Source organism: Podarcis melisellensis (genome assembly GCF_964234715.1).
Source record: "Podarcis melisellensis genome assembly, chromosome: 8".
In the NCBI taxonomy this organism is placed as follows: domain Eukaryota; kingdom Metazoa; phylum Chordata; class Lepidosauria; order Squamata; family Lacertidae; genus Podarcis; species Podarcis melisellensis.
In genome coordinates this window covers 48,582,559-48,599,314 of record NC_138540.1, presented here as the reverse complement: position 1 = coordinate 48,599,314, position 16,756 = coordinate 48,582,559, and positions in this window count along the sequence as shown.

The window sequence follows — 16,756 nt, the reverse complement described above, 5'->3', positions numbered from 1 at the left end:
ATAAATATTAATATATTAAATCAGAGATAGGGAACCTTGTGTCCGAGGGGGAAATGTAGCCCTCTAGACCTCTCTGTGTGGTCCTTGAGACTATCTACAGGCCATAACACATCATGGATAAGAGGCCCACCCATGTTCCACCTTGTCACTGAGAAGATGTCATTCCTTGCCTCCAGTGCTGGATTTACATATAAGTTAAACAAGCTATAGCTTAGGGCCCCACTCTCTTGGGGGCCCCCAAAAAATGTAAAGGAAAAAAACCACACCTGGATGTACATTTACAAAATATAAGATAAAAAACAAATAAAATAAAACCTACAGACAGCAACAGTGGTAAATGGCTTTAGATACCTATTAGGTCCATAAATTACCATATAGCATATATTCAACACAAAAACAGCGACAATTTGTTGTTGACAAAGGACAGCTGGACATATAAATGGCCCCATTACCTTCAGTAGCTGAGGGCCTCATCAAACCTAAATCCGGCCCTGCTTGCCTCACTAGCCTCCAGTCCCTGATCTATGTGGCATCACTCCTTAACTCTCAGTTCATACCCTTTTGTGCAATTCAACCCTTTGTGCATTGAAATATTTCATGGAGGGATTAGCTTTTCTGATTAAAACACTGTTCTTTTACTCTTAGGCTGTTGGACGAAGCATTTAGTCAAGTAGCTATTTTATTAGCTAATTTATTCCCCCTGCCCCCTTACGGGTCCTCACTGCTTTATACCAGTTAGGAATAGTTATGAAAGCTGAATAATGTCACCTCCCACATCTCTAAAAGCAGCAATAAATAATGAAATGTTTTTTGAATTTGAACAAGGGTTCAGCAGGGAACTTAAATACAAATAAACAAATTCCTGCCATGTATTATGGAATGTTGAAATACTAACAGCTTGGAGCAGCAGAGTCTTTCAATAAATCACATTGTCACACTGACCTTTATTGATAGACTTGTTCCCATCTGAAAGCATTACTCTTGCTGTTTCTAAAATATCTCTTTTGTCGTGGAATACCTGAAGAGTCATCAGGTAACAAAATAATTATTTCTACCTGTAGGGTGTCCTGAATCAATGTTTTCAGAAGAAAGGGAGCAAAATGGGGGAGAGGATTTTTAAACTTTTCCTTATACTAGAAAGGACCGATATTCTTGCAGTCCCATGCAAACTTTTGTTTGTATTTCCAGTTAGTGAGGCTGCAAATTTAACTCATGTAATTCTCCCTTTAAGATGGTGAGCTACATAGCTGCCAACCTTCCCTTTTTTTGTGTGGGAAATTTCCTTATTCCAGCACTGCTTCCGGCTGCTTCCCACTGCTATCCCGGATTGTTAGATTTTCTGTAGACTGTCCCTGGGATAGGTGAGGCTGCTGATTCCTTATTTTTGAGGCTCCCCAGGACAGGTGAGACTGCTGATTCCTTATTTTGCTGATTCCTTATTTTTGAGGCTGCTGATCCCTTATTTTCAAATCTGAATGTTGACAGCTATATTGAGCTATCAGGTAGGACAGGGGTGGCTAACCTGTGGCCCTCCAAATTTTGCTGGACTCCAACTCTCATCAGCCCTAGCCACCAGAGCCCAATGGTCAGTGATGATGGGAGCTGGAGTATAGCAGCATCTTGATGTTCAAGGACTCCCCATCCCTGATGCATCCATTCCTGCTAAACAGCGCTACACAGTGTTAGAGCATCACCACATTTTCTGTGATCCCTATCTGGGTGGGATCAGCTGAGTATTCAATCCAGGAAGGAGGAAAAGGCATCCAGGAGCCAGGAGAAGAATGAAACTGAACAAGATTTTTTCTTTTTAAGTGAATGTCTACACAATCTAAATGCTTTGTGGGGGGGGGGGGGAGGCAAATGATTGAGCATGCATCTTCAGTTTCTATCCAAAGAGCAAAAGTAGAGAATATTGAGTGTAGCTCAGCTCTAAATAATATTTCAATGGAGTCATCTCAGCTCAGGTGCTGTCTGGAAGTTTCATCAGTTCTGTTGAACTAGTATTGATCTCTCAGAGGATCAATCACCATGGATTTTAGGAAGGCTGCCTAGGTTATTATATCAAGGCATACTTTTCATCCACAGCCCCAAAGGCAGAAAATAACCTCCACTCTGAAGTCCAGAAAAGAGCTGCTGTGCGTGGCAAGCACACGGTGGCCTGGGCAGTACAATTCACTAGATCAAGAACTCATGGCAGTTCCCATTTGAACAAATGGCTTCTTAGAACGCCTACATTTTGTGTGAAATTCCCTTCTTAAATTGTGTTGAGTGATGGCCTATTGTGCAAGGTGTCACATCCAATTGCCATCTGTCATAACAGATGACAGACACATCCAGTAACCAAGTCTCAGATTCAGCAAGACATACTGCACTTGGTCTATGTAGAAGGTGTGCATTTTCCAGCAGCCTTTTCAGCTGGAACTCACTGGAATTCAGTTCTGGCACCTCTCAGGTGTTCATGGTGAGTTCCAGCACTCCTTTTTCTAGAAAAAAAGCACTGATGAGAATAATGTGGTCTATTTTTATTAGTTTGAAGAAATATAGAGAAGGTTTACAGGCTAATGGCATACTGTATATTGGATGCTGAAAGTCCCATGCTGAAACTGTGCACTGGTTCAGGTGACTGAGTAGGGATGGACCCATCTTAAAGAGAATCTGCTTTGCAAGCAGAAAGTTCCAGGTTCAGATTTATTGAGAAATTCAACATCCTTATGGGGAAGGGCTTTGGCTCAGTTGAATAGCATCTATTTTGCATGTGGAAGTTCCCATGTCGAATTCCTAGCACCTCCAGTTATAAGTGGGAAAGACTCTGTGTCTAAAATGCTGGGAAGCTGCTGCAGCAAGGGCATGTGGCATAGGGAGAATCCTGAGAGCCAGACAAAAAGTTTTGGAGGACACATTTGGCCCTGGGCCTGTCTCTACTGTTGTATCCAAGTATGGTCCAAGACACATTATGCACAAAGCGTTCAATTCTATGCATGATTAACTTGAGTGTTGCATTGCAGGGAGTTGGACTAGGTAACCCTAAGGGTCTCTTCCAACTCTATTGTTCTGTTGTTCTATGATTCTATAGGGTAGAAGCCAAATTGAAGCCTGTGGGATTTACTCCTGAATGCATGCATAAGATCAGTTTGTACGCTTCATTTCTTGAGTATAATTTCATTTTCTTTAAAGAAATGATTTAAATTAGATGTGGGTCATGCTTGTGGAGGAGAGATGGTTATTTTCTTGTATTAAAATTTGTTTGATATGTTAATCTGTTGTTTAATATAACATTTGATTTTTTAAATAACTTTGATAACTCAGAGGCCCATGTAAAGCTAGTTGGTTTCAGGTGACAAGCATGTCACATTGATAATTTGATGTTCCCATTCATTGGCAACACCTTTAACATTTGCTATTGATGGCTTTGATAATTCTGTTATGATTATTTAGTACAGAATGTAAAAATTATTTTGAAAGAATTTGAATTTCAAACACAAACTAATTGGAACTTTGCAGTATCACAGCTTGTAATGCATATTCATAATTGGTCAAATCAGATATTTAAAATTTGATACTTGGATAATTAAAGCTCATATTCCACACACACACCCAAGCATAGTCTCAACTATACAGAATTCCACTATTTGAGAAAGTTCATCATGACTTCATTTGCTTTTATTCATCTTTAACAGAATGGCAACTTCTGGAGACAGACTAAAGCTGATGGGTGCAATTTATTTTGTGTTGAGATTTTTGTTTCCATTCATGGGACTTCAAATACCCCTCCCCTAAAAATGAAAACAGTAAAGCTGACTCCAAAGTGAATAGTTAGAGCCCCCGAGTGGCAGGAAGATGGACTACTTCAGTGATCATAGGCTGAATTGTAAAGAATCAGTTGTTGGAAGATTAAGGACAGACAAAATAAAGTACCTCTGCTGTGGTTAATCTACAGAATTCACTTCCACAATATGTAGTAAGTGATGGCTACTAACTTGGATTGCTTCAAATGGAGTATAGACAAATTCATGGAGGAAAAGGCTACCAGTGGATATGAAATACAATGGCTTTATTCTAGCTCCACTGTCAGAGGGGAAATGATGCTGATCTAGGAATGAGGGGGAAATTTGATTATGTTCACATGTAACAATGAACCTTCCATATTTACACATTACAGTGGTACCTCGGGTTAAGTACTTAATTCATTCCGGAGGTCCGTACTTAACCTGAAACTGTTCTTAACCCGAAGCACCACTTTAGCTAATGGGGCCTCCCGCTGCTGCTGCGCCGCTGGAGCACGATTTCTGTTCTCATCCTGAAGTAAAGTTCTTAACCAGAAGCACTATCTCTGGGTTTGCGGAGTCTATAACCTGAAGCGTATGTAACCTCATGTGTATGTAACCCGAGGTACCGCTGTATAAGGCAATATACGAAACCAAAACACAGTCATCCTTCAAAATTCATACATCTCTGAATTTTGTAGTGTAATTCCCCAGCCAAGTAATGCATACAAAAGTGCTCGCTAAAGTGTGCCTAAAAATCCAGGCATTAGTGCAAATGACATCCAAGAATTTATTACAGTATGGAAAGATGCTTTTTAAAAAATGTATACTAGGCAAAAATGCATACAAAAATGGGTTTATTAGTATGAATTTGCAATAAAATGCTGACATACTTTCATGAGCACTTTTAATTTTTTTAAAAAACTGGGAATTGCAGCAAAATTGTGGAGACCAGTATATATGATTGCAAAAATGAGAAACTGAGAGAACTGAAATTGATGGATGGATCCAACCATCCCTTGTCTGAAAACCAGTTGCTGGAAGTCCCAAGTGAGGAGAGTGCCATTACACTCACATCCTGCTTATGGGCTTCCAATAAGCATCTGGAGGACCACTTTGAAAGTAGGATATTGGACTAGATGAGCCTTTGGCCTGACACAGGAGAGCTTATGTTCTCATGTCTAGTCTGGTACAAAGCTGTGCATAATCATATCTGGCATGGTTAAGCTTGGGACACAGCCCATGGTAGAAGCCTAAGGGGGGGGAGGGAATGTTGCATTAGCCTCCATTTTGCTCTCAGAACACTCCATTTGTCAATGAGGGGCCATCTGCTTGGCACCCTCCTCAAGAGATTTATATGAGTTTGCACTTAGAAGCCTCCTAACATTTGTATGACCAGAATATCATGTGCTGCACATTCATTGCTCCGCTTAAATTTCACCTCTCCTACCCCTGGCATCCAGCCTCAGAAGATTGGCAATTAAGTCAGTATGGCCTTCTGGCTCAAAAGGGTTCCCATCCCCCTACCTTGCCTTAGGAAGAGACCAGTCCCCTAGTATGTGAAAATTATGTCTTTTCAGCCATGTTAACTCTGTAAACAGAATTCTGAATCATTCCCATCTCTTAATATGAATTTGATTACTTGGTTGTTTTATTGGTCTTATTAGGTTAATGCTCATTTTATTTACTTTTCAATGATCAGAAGTTGATGATTTGCCAAATAAAATGATTTTAAAGATGCCAGCTGTGTTTTGACTTGGAAAGCACAAAATTCAGAATGCAAGAAACCCCAAAACACCCTTGCAAAGGGTTTATAGCACTGAACACGATGACTAGAGAATAGAGCGTGCATTCAAGCAAATGTGATAGGGGATTGTAAATCAGAGGGAATTATATGTTTGCCGGTACAGCTTAAATATGGATATTGTAGGGAGATCGATACTTCTAAGCATTTGGAGCTTAATCGTATTCCAAAGAATGGTGCCATGATTAAATTCTCTATCTCTGCTGTGTGACTTTGTATGCAGTCAGATCAATAGATACCTCATTTCATTTGAGTCCCCTGCACCTCCCAGCAACTAAATATATGACGCTGCTTCTTTTCATGGTCAAGTTCATTTTCCCACCCCTACCCTTCCTCATGTTACATTTGTTGATAAGAATATGCCATTAGCAAACACTGGATGGAGCTATTAAATTGCATTTAAACTCTAAATACACAGACACTGTATCTTAGTCTGAAGTGAGGAACACAGATCTACAGTAATTAATTCTTCTGATGGGCACAAGAATGGAAAACAAACAAATCACCCACCCTGATATACGGCTAAGAACTAACATTAAGATAAATTTATAGAAAGATGGTCCCTTTCATTAATTTTTGGATTGAGATGCACAGCATGAAACCTCCTTCACAGTTATATTACCTATCCTCGCTCTTTAGCCACTTGTCAGGGTTGATGGACACTGTAGTCCAACAGCTGGATCAACTAGAAGCCCAAAGGTTTCCTTTCTCTTATTGATACTCTTCTCACAGAAATGTTAACTCATCTGTTCTACGCAATACTAAAAATCTGCCCTAAGTCAGGACTCGATAGAAGAGGACAGTGTTTAGTTTCCTGCTCCTAAGTACTTATTTCTTTTACTGAAAATCACTGCAGCTGGAGCTGGAAATGTGAACACAAAGAAGAACCTTCTTCCCTTCTGAAGCCTGCATACCTGGCTGCAATGTGTCACATAGATTTAAGATGGAGCATCTATCTTCTTCAGTCACATATTCATATTCAACTGCAAGTTTTCTTTTCACAGTGAACTCAAACCACAAATCTCACAGGAACAACCCCAATCTGGTTGACCACTATGAGAACAGGATCCTGGACTAGATGGTCCTTGGGCCCCTTCCAACTCTACACCTTTATGTTTCTATGAGTGCAAGGCCCATCTAGTCCATCATCTTGTTCTCACAGTGGCCAACCACGTTATACATTGATGCACTCCAGATTTCCTAAAGTAGCCAACACATAAACAGATAAACAGTGGTACCTCAGGTTACATATGTTTCAGGTTACATACGCTTCAGGTTACAGACTCCACTAACCCAGAAATAGTGCTTCATGTTAAGAACTTTGCTTCAGGATGAGAACAGATATCGTGCTCTGGCGGCGCAGCGGCAGCAGGAGGCCCCATTAGCTAAAGTGGTGCTTCAGGTTGAGAACAGTTTCAGGAACGAATTAAGTACTTAACCTGAGGTACCACTGTATTGCATATTCATGAATACAAATATACTTACAAAATTATGTTGCAGAAATATACTGCACAGAACTTGAGGCTTTTATGCATGTTATAGGTATAATGTGCAATGTGTATTTTTCAATAAAAAAATGTGTATAATTAGTTGGTGGGGTTTTTTTTCACTGATAGTGCACAAATGGCTTGATGCAAGAGGCAGTTGGTTGTAGGCAAATGCCTTTGGATTGGAACAACCAAACTGCATGTATAAATCAATTTAAAACAGATACCACCTCCCCTTATGCTGTACATTTCCCAGTGAGAGGCAATCCCTTCTAATTTGAACCCAGCCTTGCTTCAGGACCTGGGCTTGAGTTTATGCAGTGATCTCTGTCCTCTGTGGTTTTCTGAAACCAGTTTTCAGATGATTCTTTAGGATATAGAATAATATCTAGCCCCACCTTGAGACTTATGAGCTACTTACTGACAATCCAAGATCCAACCAAACATAACATTAGTCCCCATAACATTAGATGTCAGCCCCATTGGTGTGAAAAAACTAAATTTCAGAGAGAAATAAATGTACCTAGCTTTATATTGAGTTGGATCCAAACTATTCAGGAGCTTGATGGTCTGCGCAGTTAAGCGCAATAAATGTTTACACTATTAAAACATATTTAAATGTATATACCTCTGAGAATGTTACTACAGAACTAATAGATGCATTTATGCTGGGTACTTCCTTACATCATGGCAGCAAGACATATTAAGGTCACCAAGAAAATCAAAGGCATAAAGAAGCATTTGTACGGGAATGTTTATCTACTATATTAGAAAGGTAGGAGATCTGCCACACCGATGTAAATTGGCCCACATTCAGTGGGGCTAAGCCACATTTCTTTGTCTTGCTGTTCTGCATGCTGAGATTCTAGTAAAACTAGCCAAATTCAAACTCTCTTAGGCAGTACAATTAATTAGGTCATTCTCAGCAGTGTGATAAAAGGCATCACAAGGATAATACCATTAAGTCTTTGATGTTGCTGAAGACTCCCATTATGTCCAGGAATGAATGAATCGGAAGCGTTGGTTGGAGGGCTGAATATCTGTCATTGTGAGCATCAACAAAGAGTTAGGAAACACATGGTAATATTGCCATGCCGTGGGTGTGCTCTTTCACATGAAAATTCTCTGACGTTTAGGTAGGGAATTGGACTAATAAACTATGCTTAAGTGCAATCTTGAATTGACATCTCTGGGGGTAAAATGACTACAGCTGCAAAATAACTTTTTGGCCTAGAGACACAATGCCTCTTTATAAATAACAAGTAAGTCTTATTATTGTTATCCATTGCTCATAAATTAGAGTATAGATTTTGTGTTCTTTTGTATTAGAGAACAAGAAAGCTAATTCAGTGCACTTCAGGGGAAAATCCATACTAGAAGAAAAGCAATGTTTTAGCTGCTGACAACCGATTTAATAATTCTATGATAATTAGGCAAAACAACTGATGAGGTCCTGCAAGGTGTTATCAGCAACTCTTTACTTCATAGAAGAAATTGCCTCTGCATTTTTTTTTTTTCTGAGCAAGAGGACTGCTCTCCTGTGCAAATCACTGAAGCAGATTTGTCAAAGAATCTCACCTAAAAGCAATGTTGGAGGTTAAATAGGAGGAGGTGAGTGGGGGAGATTCTGTCCATACGTGAAGGATATGATAGAACTAGAAAATTCAACAGGTCCAAAATGCAGAAGTTAGATTACTGGCAGGGGTTCCTTGTCACAAACTACTCCACTGGCCACCAGTTTGTTTCCAGGAAAAATTCAAAGTTTTGGTTATGTTATGACCTTAAAAAAACCCATATACAGATTAGGCCTAGACAGCCTGAAAGACTGTATTCTCTCACATGAACCTGCCCAGACTCTGAGATCTTCAAGAGACACCCTTCTCTCAGTCCCACCACCCTCACACTTGGTGTGGACATGGAAGAGGGCCTTCTCAGTGGCTGCACTGGAATTCTCTTTCTAGAGAAGCTAAACTGGCTCACTCTCTGTTGTCCTTCTGCTGACAGGCCTTTAGGAACTTTTTTTAAAAGGAAAGGATGAATTTTTATATTGTCTTAATTATATTACAGTTTTTATGATAATCTTTTACATGTTTTTAGCTTTTTGTATTGCATCTGTCATGTTTTAATCTGTGGAAGCCACCCTAAGTCCCAGTCCAGGAAAAAGACTGGATATAAACAGCAACAAACCAACAAACAGGGTGCTGAATCTCCAGGACATCATAAAATGATGCATTGTCAGCAATGGGGCTCCCAGAATTAGAAAAAACAAAACAGGATTGTTAAAAAGGCGAGTGTTTGGGGCTTTTCCTCAGTTTCTGGACTCTACCTTTTGAGGCACTGTACCTCTGAATGCCAGGCAATGGGAATCACAAATGAGGAGTGTGATGCTGTACTCAGGTACTCCTTGCGGGCTTCACATAGGCATCTGGTTGGCTACTGTGAGTACAGGATGCTAGACTGGATGGGCCATTGATCAAGCAGGCTCTTCTTACACTCTTATGAGTTGTCATTTCATGGGTCAGTGGAACCAAGATTAGAGGTCCACTGGTGATGGTTCATAGGGCATCTGGTGTGATTTGGGTTCTGTTGAAATAGGGTGCTCCCTCACAAAGATGGTACTCGTGGAGTACACAGAGGAAGAGGGTCCAAATTCTAGCACTTGCAGTTCCTGATAGGTCAGCTAAAGCTAGTGCGAATGCTGCAACATGGTACAGAGGAGTTCCTGGTTTCTCATTTATTGGTTGTTTTATTCACTTTCATTTTAAGTGAGAGCTGGAGAAGAAGCAGCCAGGGACAGGTGAAGCAGTCAAAAAAAATTTAAGCGTGGGCATTTTGCCAAATATACCCCTTCCATAGTAGTACTTCTCTGCTCATTGACCCAATTGTTAACTTGTGGGAAAGCATTCCCAAGCTGTTGTATATGCAGATTGTGGAATGCATGTATCGGAAAGGTGTTTAGCAAAGCAAATTGCAACACTCAATAGCTCTATCAATTTCATCAAGCAACATTTTTATATCCTCCTTTGAAGCAGTTTGAAGATGAATAATAAAACTGCTGGCAATCAGCTTTAAGTAGCATAAAGCTTGCCTTAAAAGGTGATTAGTCTCATCAGCAGGGTGTCTCAAAGAAATTAGCCACAGCAATTCTAAAACCTGGTGGCAGTTAAATAGATGCTCTGAACAGAAGCACTACAATTTCCTCTCTAATGCTTTCCTTTTCTGTCTAGTCCATTCCTTAATCCCAGTCCTTAATCCCAAATTTGCCTTCTCAATTTGGTTGCTAACTAGCAACTAGCACCCATGTTCCTGACCGTGCTTGTCTACTCAGAAATAAGCCCAACTGGGCTGAGTTGGATTTGCAGCCTTAAGAGAATTGAAAATACTACTAGGGATATACGACCTGATGTATACTGAATGAGACGGTATCGGTTCCCAAAGATCTATTGTTGACATCTATTAACAATTACCTTCTTTTGACTAGCAACATTTTATGTGGATTGGTTGTTGCATTTAAGTCTCTTTACCCTAGAACAGATCTGTGTAATTCATTGCCCACAAGCTGCGTTGCTTTGGACAACCCCACAACCTCTTCTAAACCTCAATTTGGGTCAAGTGCCACCCAACATGGAAGGAAAAGTGAACTGTCAGTGAAAAAGGAGATCATTCTGTTCCTGCCCTAGAACTATCCTTCCTTCCTTCTTTCGTTAAAAGAGAATGTGGGTGTAAAACTTTACAGAAGGGAAGTATGTGAATGGGAGGCTGCTGATGGAAGGGATTTATGGGAATGAGGACTGTGTGAATATGGGGATGTGGGTGGCTGTGAAAGAGAGAGAAGAGGCAAGGGAGACAGAAGGAAGTGAAAGAAGATGGCATGACAGAATGAGAGCAGGAAGAGATGTTCCTTTTTAGCCTGTGTTTCTCTTCTTCCCAGATATTATGGATGAACTGTGTGTGAGAGAGAGGGGAGGGGGGAATAGATGAATCTATCCACAAATTGGGTTTTCTCAATTTCTCCTCTTCATAATTTTAATTTCAATTCTCCACATTTCCACATTAATTTGCATAAAAAAGTCACCATGTAAATTCATCAGCATTTTGGTGTGGATTTTCCCTAGTCACATCTGTATGCAATTTTGCCTAATACACACATTTTTGCAAGGCAATGCATGTTGAATGTATGCTATTGTCATGAATTGGCAGGACAACAGGGGGGAGGAAGAGGATCCTGGCGAGGGGTGCAGCTGTGATTGGGACCCACCGGGACAAGCTGGGGATGGGAAAGGAGAGGTTGGGATTGTGAAAAGTACTAACAGGATAGCAAGGGGATGGGGCTCGGTGTGCAGGGACCAGAAGAGCAGGACCCATCATCAGAGCCAGGGAGGCCACTGTCTCCATGAACAAGATGGGCTCTGAGGCATATGGAGCAGCTGGAGATACACTCTGGGAGGTTGAAGGAGGCAAGGACACACAGTCTAGTTCACTAGCTGGCCAGGTGGGGCTCATTAGCTCTGGGAAGAGGTGTGTGATTCTTCAGCTGGATTAGGCTCAGAACAGGTGAGGATCACATGCCTCATCAAGCCTAGGTGCTACAATCAAGACAAGCAAGTAAAGGAGAGCAGAGCTTTGGTTCTGTGTCTACGCAACTGCCCAAGGTGATGGACATTGGCTTGGATTCTCCAGGACCTCTATGAGACTGTGCTTCTGGGCTGTTGGACTTGGCTTATGTGGTTTGACTCCAGACAATGTTTCCTGACCATTGAACTTTGATCTTGACCTACTGTATACTTCAGTGGGACTTGCCGCTAGGTGCGCCTGGAGTTCAGGACAGTTATTTTCACTACTATATGCATTTCTATGGACAATGTATCCTGGATTGCACAATTTTGTATACTTTACTTGGCTGAAGAACTGCATCTCAAAATTTGGAGAAATGTGAATTGTGGAGGATGGTTGTTTTGGTTCATGTAAAAGATAAAGGTAAAGTTCAGTTGCAGACGACTCTGGGTTTGCAGTGCTCATCTCGCTTTATAGGCCAAGGGAGCTGGCTTTTGTCTGCAGAGTTTTTCCAGGTCATGTGGCCAGTATGACTGAGCCACTTCTGGTGCAACGGAACACTGAAACCAGAGCAGCGCATAGAAACGCCGTTTACCTTCCCGCTGGACCAGTACCTATTTAGCTACTTGCATTTTTTGTCATGCTTTTGAACTGCTAGGTTGGCAGGCGCTGGGACAGAGCAACAGGAGCTCACCCTGTCACAGGGATTCGAATCACCGGTCTTCTGATTGGCAAGCCCAAGAGGCTCAGTGGTTTAGACCACTTCGCCACCCACGCCCCATCCTTTGGTTCATGTAGAAAGTGTTAATTAGGTAGCAGCTCTAAATGCAAACTGAATCAAATTCCTCTCCCCATCTGTGTGAAAGGGGAGGGGGGCACAGCGGAAATATAAATGAATAATAAATGCAGAGGCAGGAGAAGAGAGAGGGATCTTCCTATCCCCTTTTTTCAGTCTCTGGTGGTCACTAATATGTAGCCCATGACAGGGTTGGGGAACCTTTGAAGCTTGATAGGCCAGAAGCTTGTATCTACAAGCCCTGTAAGGCAAATTTAACAAATGTCTGCATTTATTGAATCATCCTGGAAAGGCACTCCAGAGTGGAAGCCATGCCTTTACCTGCCTTCTACCTGACATCATTTCTGGCTGTCCAAGTGGATGTGGTTTAGGAAAAATGGCCTCAAGGGCTCAAATTGGGATTCTTGCCAGCCCTGATTAGGCCCACAGGCAGGGTATTCTCAATTCCTGCCCTAAAACAGCAGTACTCAACGTGTGGGTCCGCAGATGTTGTTGGACTACAACTCCCATCATCCCTAGCTAGCAAGGCCAGAGCTCAAGGATGATGGAAGTTGTAGTCCAACAACATCTGGGGACCCACAGGTTGAGAACTGCTGCCCTAAAGGAATGATAACCTTGCCACTCAAACGTTTGCTCACCACTGTTCTATAAAATAATAATAATAATAAAAATGTTTTGCGGTTACGTCCTCCAGGAGCCCAGAACAAAGAATTAAAAAGGCACCTGAACTACTTCACTTATCTCCATTCAGCATATGAAGTAGAACTGAGACACAAGCTGTGATGGCTTCCATCTGAATTTCTGTGACCACAAGCCACTCCAGACTGAACAGCTCTTTTCTGCAAAATTGCAAGTCGAATTTCAATTAGTACTTTGCTGTAGCGCTCCAGCCTTTCAAAACTCAGGGTGAACTCTATTAATAATAATTTGCAAAATAATGATCCACACTATTTGAAATCAAGTGTAACAAAATGCAGTAATTTGGGTTTGAAGTCATTAATAAATCTAGCCTTTGTAGCTGCTGCCGTCATGGATGGGCTGGCAACCATTTGGACCCTTCAGTTGCTAAGGATAATCATACTCCTTTGGGGAAAAATTTACACAGATTTTTTGCAATAACAGACCTTTCTGACTATGCCCAGAGGCAATTAAAGTCTTTTAGGATTGTCACAGGAGAGTTCTTTTTAGGGTTTTCTCCTCACCCCCGTTTCTTCTCTGTAGTATAACTTTTTTTGTATCTGAACATGAAAATTCAATACCAGAATCAGATAAAGCTCAAAGTGCCTTCTATGATTGCACCCTGGCTGTGACCATAGGGAAGCACTTTTTACATTTTTTGAGGGTGCCTTCATTTTCCAATAGATGCCCAGTGGAAACATAGGGCTGGATTCAACTAAATCCTACTCAGAGTAGACCCACTGAAATTAATGAACCTAGGTTAATCATGTCCGTTAACTCTCCTCTGAGTAGACGAGCATAGACTATAACCCATACTATTCCCAGAGTGATCAATCCCTCTTTCCTGTAGCTCTGTGGGCAATAGGTTCTCCTATGAACTCTCACTACCTCTGGACTACAGTTCTTGGGATTCTTTGGGAGAAAATATGACTGTTTAAAGTGGTATGATATTGCTTTAAATATATAATGCAGATGGGGCTTTCCTGTGAACGTATGGATTAATTTCCAAACAAATGCCATTTCATGCTACAGGAAAGCAAACAAGTTTGGCACTAGTTGTAAACTCAGGGCACATTTAACTTTTCCCCAGCTTTTTCCAGGCACAGGTCTATGCTTAAGAGCTCAGTGTCTAAGAGGGTTTTTTTTTTTGTTTTTTTTTTTTTTGCCCTGGAGCTTTCCCTGTGAAGACCTGCTCTTCAGCACTCAATCAGAGCAAATGGCAAAAAAGGTTTTAAGTGGGTTGCTGTTTGCTCCGGTTGAGCTTTAAAGAACATATTTTCACAGGGAAAGCACCAGAACAGGGGGGGGAAAGGTGGGGGTGCACAGGCAATGCCTGGAAAGAGTGAAGTGTAGGTAAGCCCTCCACTGGCAATAGCCACCAAAGTTCATGATAACTTGTTTGGTTTATAATTTGAACCTAAGTGATTCATAATGCTTGCCTTATACATGTTATTTGTCTAGAGAGAGTGGAGCAGAAGGGAAGGGAATGTGCCAGGTGATGGTGTTTGGAAGAATCAGTTGCACTGTTGGTGATGTTTTGGATCTGATTTGGGTTTGTAAGTGGCTTAGAATAAACTGAACTATTTCTGACTTAAAACAACAACAACAGGCAAATAGATTTGCAACATTTAGTTGCCTACCAAACATCAGGGGAAGTAGTTGCCAATTACTAGACGCAACAGGGAGTTACAACCCATCACAGCTCCCATACAATTTACTGGTGTGTTGAACATAAGAAGCTGCCTCATACTGAGTCAGGCTATTGGTCCATCTAGCCAATATTTCCTATACTGATTGGCAGGGATTCATTGCAGTTTCAGACTGAAGTTTTTTCCAGCCCTGCCTGGAGCCTTCCGCATGTAAACAGAAGCTGCACTGTGGATATATGGTCCTTCTTCAATAAGTTTGCAAACACATGTCATATAGGTTATATGTATCAAACATTTTGAGGGGAGGAGGGAAGAAACTGCAATCTTATCTTACCTTTTTATCAGCATGCCTACAAAGGCAATGTGTGAATTGATCCTTTGTGACAGGGATGGGGGAAATGTGGATCTTCATCATCATTTACCTGCCTGTCACCAGTGGGTTACAACAAATTAAAAATTAGCATTAAAAACAGTTAAAACAAATTGCAGTCACATGAATGTGCAAGGGGAAGGTTTCCTGAAAACACACACCTCAAGTGTCGAAGGCAAGAGTAAGCAGGTGTGCATTCAGCATCTTCTAATTCAAAACCTACACAGTACTTCCAGTGCAATCATGCATATTTCCATCTTGCTATGCTTATGGAAAAGCCATTATCACTTTTTTTTAATCCCAGGCAGTAAAGCACATCATTATTTTACATACATAATCCTATCAAAGGCAGCCAGCTAGCTGCCAACTGAGCAATAATTCTGCCTGACTTCAGGGCCACTGAATTGTATAAGGATTTCTAGATGCACAATGAGAGAGATAAGAGAGAGAGATTCTTAACTTGCTAACATTTTTTTCTGATCATATCTGTGTGAGAACTCAGGACTCCTTATTGTGAGACCAACAGAGGAGAAAATCCTAATGAAGTTTGCAGGAGATTCTGTCTAATGCATAGACAGCAGAGGTGAACATGTGCTGGTGAGAATGAAAAGAGATATGAAGTGAAGAACTTTGTAGCAACATCTGATTTCTTTTAGCGTTATGTATTTCAAAAGTTTCAGCTTCATCTCAACTGCAACTAGTTAGCAGGCTTAAAAAAATCAATAAAATCTATGTGTCTGCTATGCTGTTAAGAGGTTCAGAAAATATTCTTTTTGCTTCAAATGTTATCAAGCATTCTTTCCCTTCTTCCTCAGACTCCTGTTATTTAACCCTCTTATAATTATTCTTTGTACTATGGGAATCTTAAGAGGGTTTGAGATTCCAGAACTCCTGCGTCAACTCTTATATGTTCACAAGGGCTGTCCCATTGATTACAACAAAGGAAGCAGCCTGCATGGACATCTGATTAACATTCATTTAACATTTTCCTCCATTTGAATGAATAGAAAAGCATAGAAATCTGTTTTTACATATGAATTCTCCCCCCATTGCTAAAATTACTATCATGAATGGAATCATGTCATTGTTTTTCTTGCTGATGTTTTTATTGTGAAATCATTGAGATATTTTATGGGAAGTGATTAATAAATAGAAGAAAATAAAGCACATGTCCAAAGCTCTAGAATATAATCAATTTCTCAAATGGGTAGTAGAATTCCTCAAAATGCAGCATTAAAGTCTAGAAGTAGTCTAGGTTGGATCCCCCCCCCCCGGTTGATTTACCTGGTTGCAATGTTATGCACATTAACCTAGGTTTGTTGCTGAGTAGACATCCATAGAATTGAACAAATTAATAACGCTAGCTTTGCTTTCCAAAGCATGTGCACACTGACTTGCATGCATGCACCACTTTTTAATAATTTCTCTTGAGTTTGTGTTCTCCCATTTTCCCTTATCAAAAATGCCCTATGCCTATTTTTTCAATTCCAAGTTACTTCTCAAATAAAAATGTCTTGTCCAAAGGTAATGAATGGTTTGTATACCACAGGAGAATGCTGATCTCATCAAATGGCATTATGCTTTAAACTGTAACACTGAAGAATAGCTCATCAAGGAGCCAACTGTGAAAGGAAATTACATATTTTGATAGATC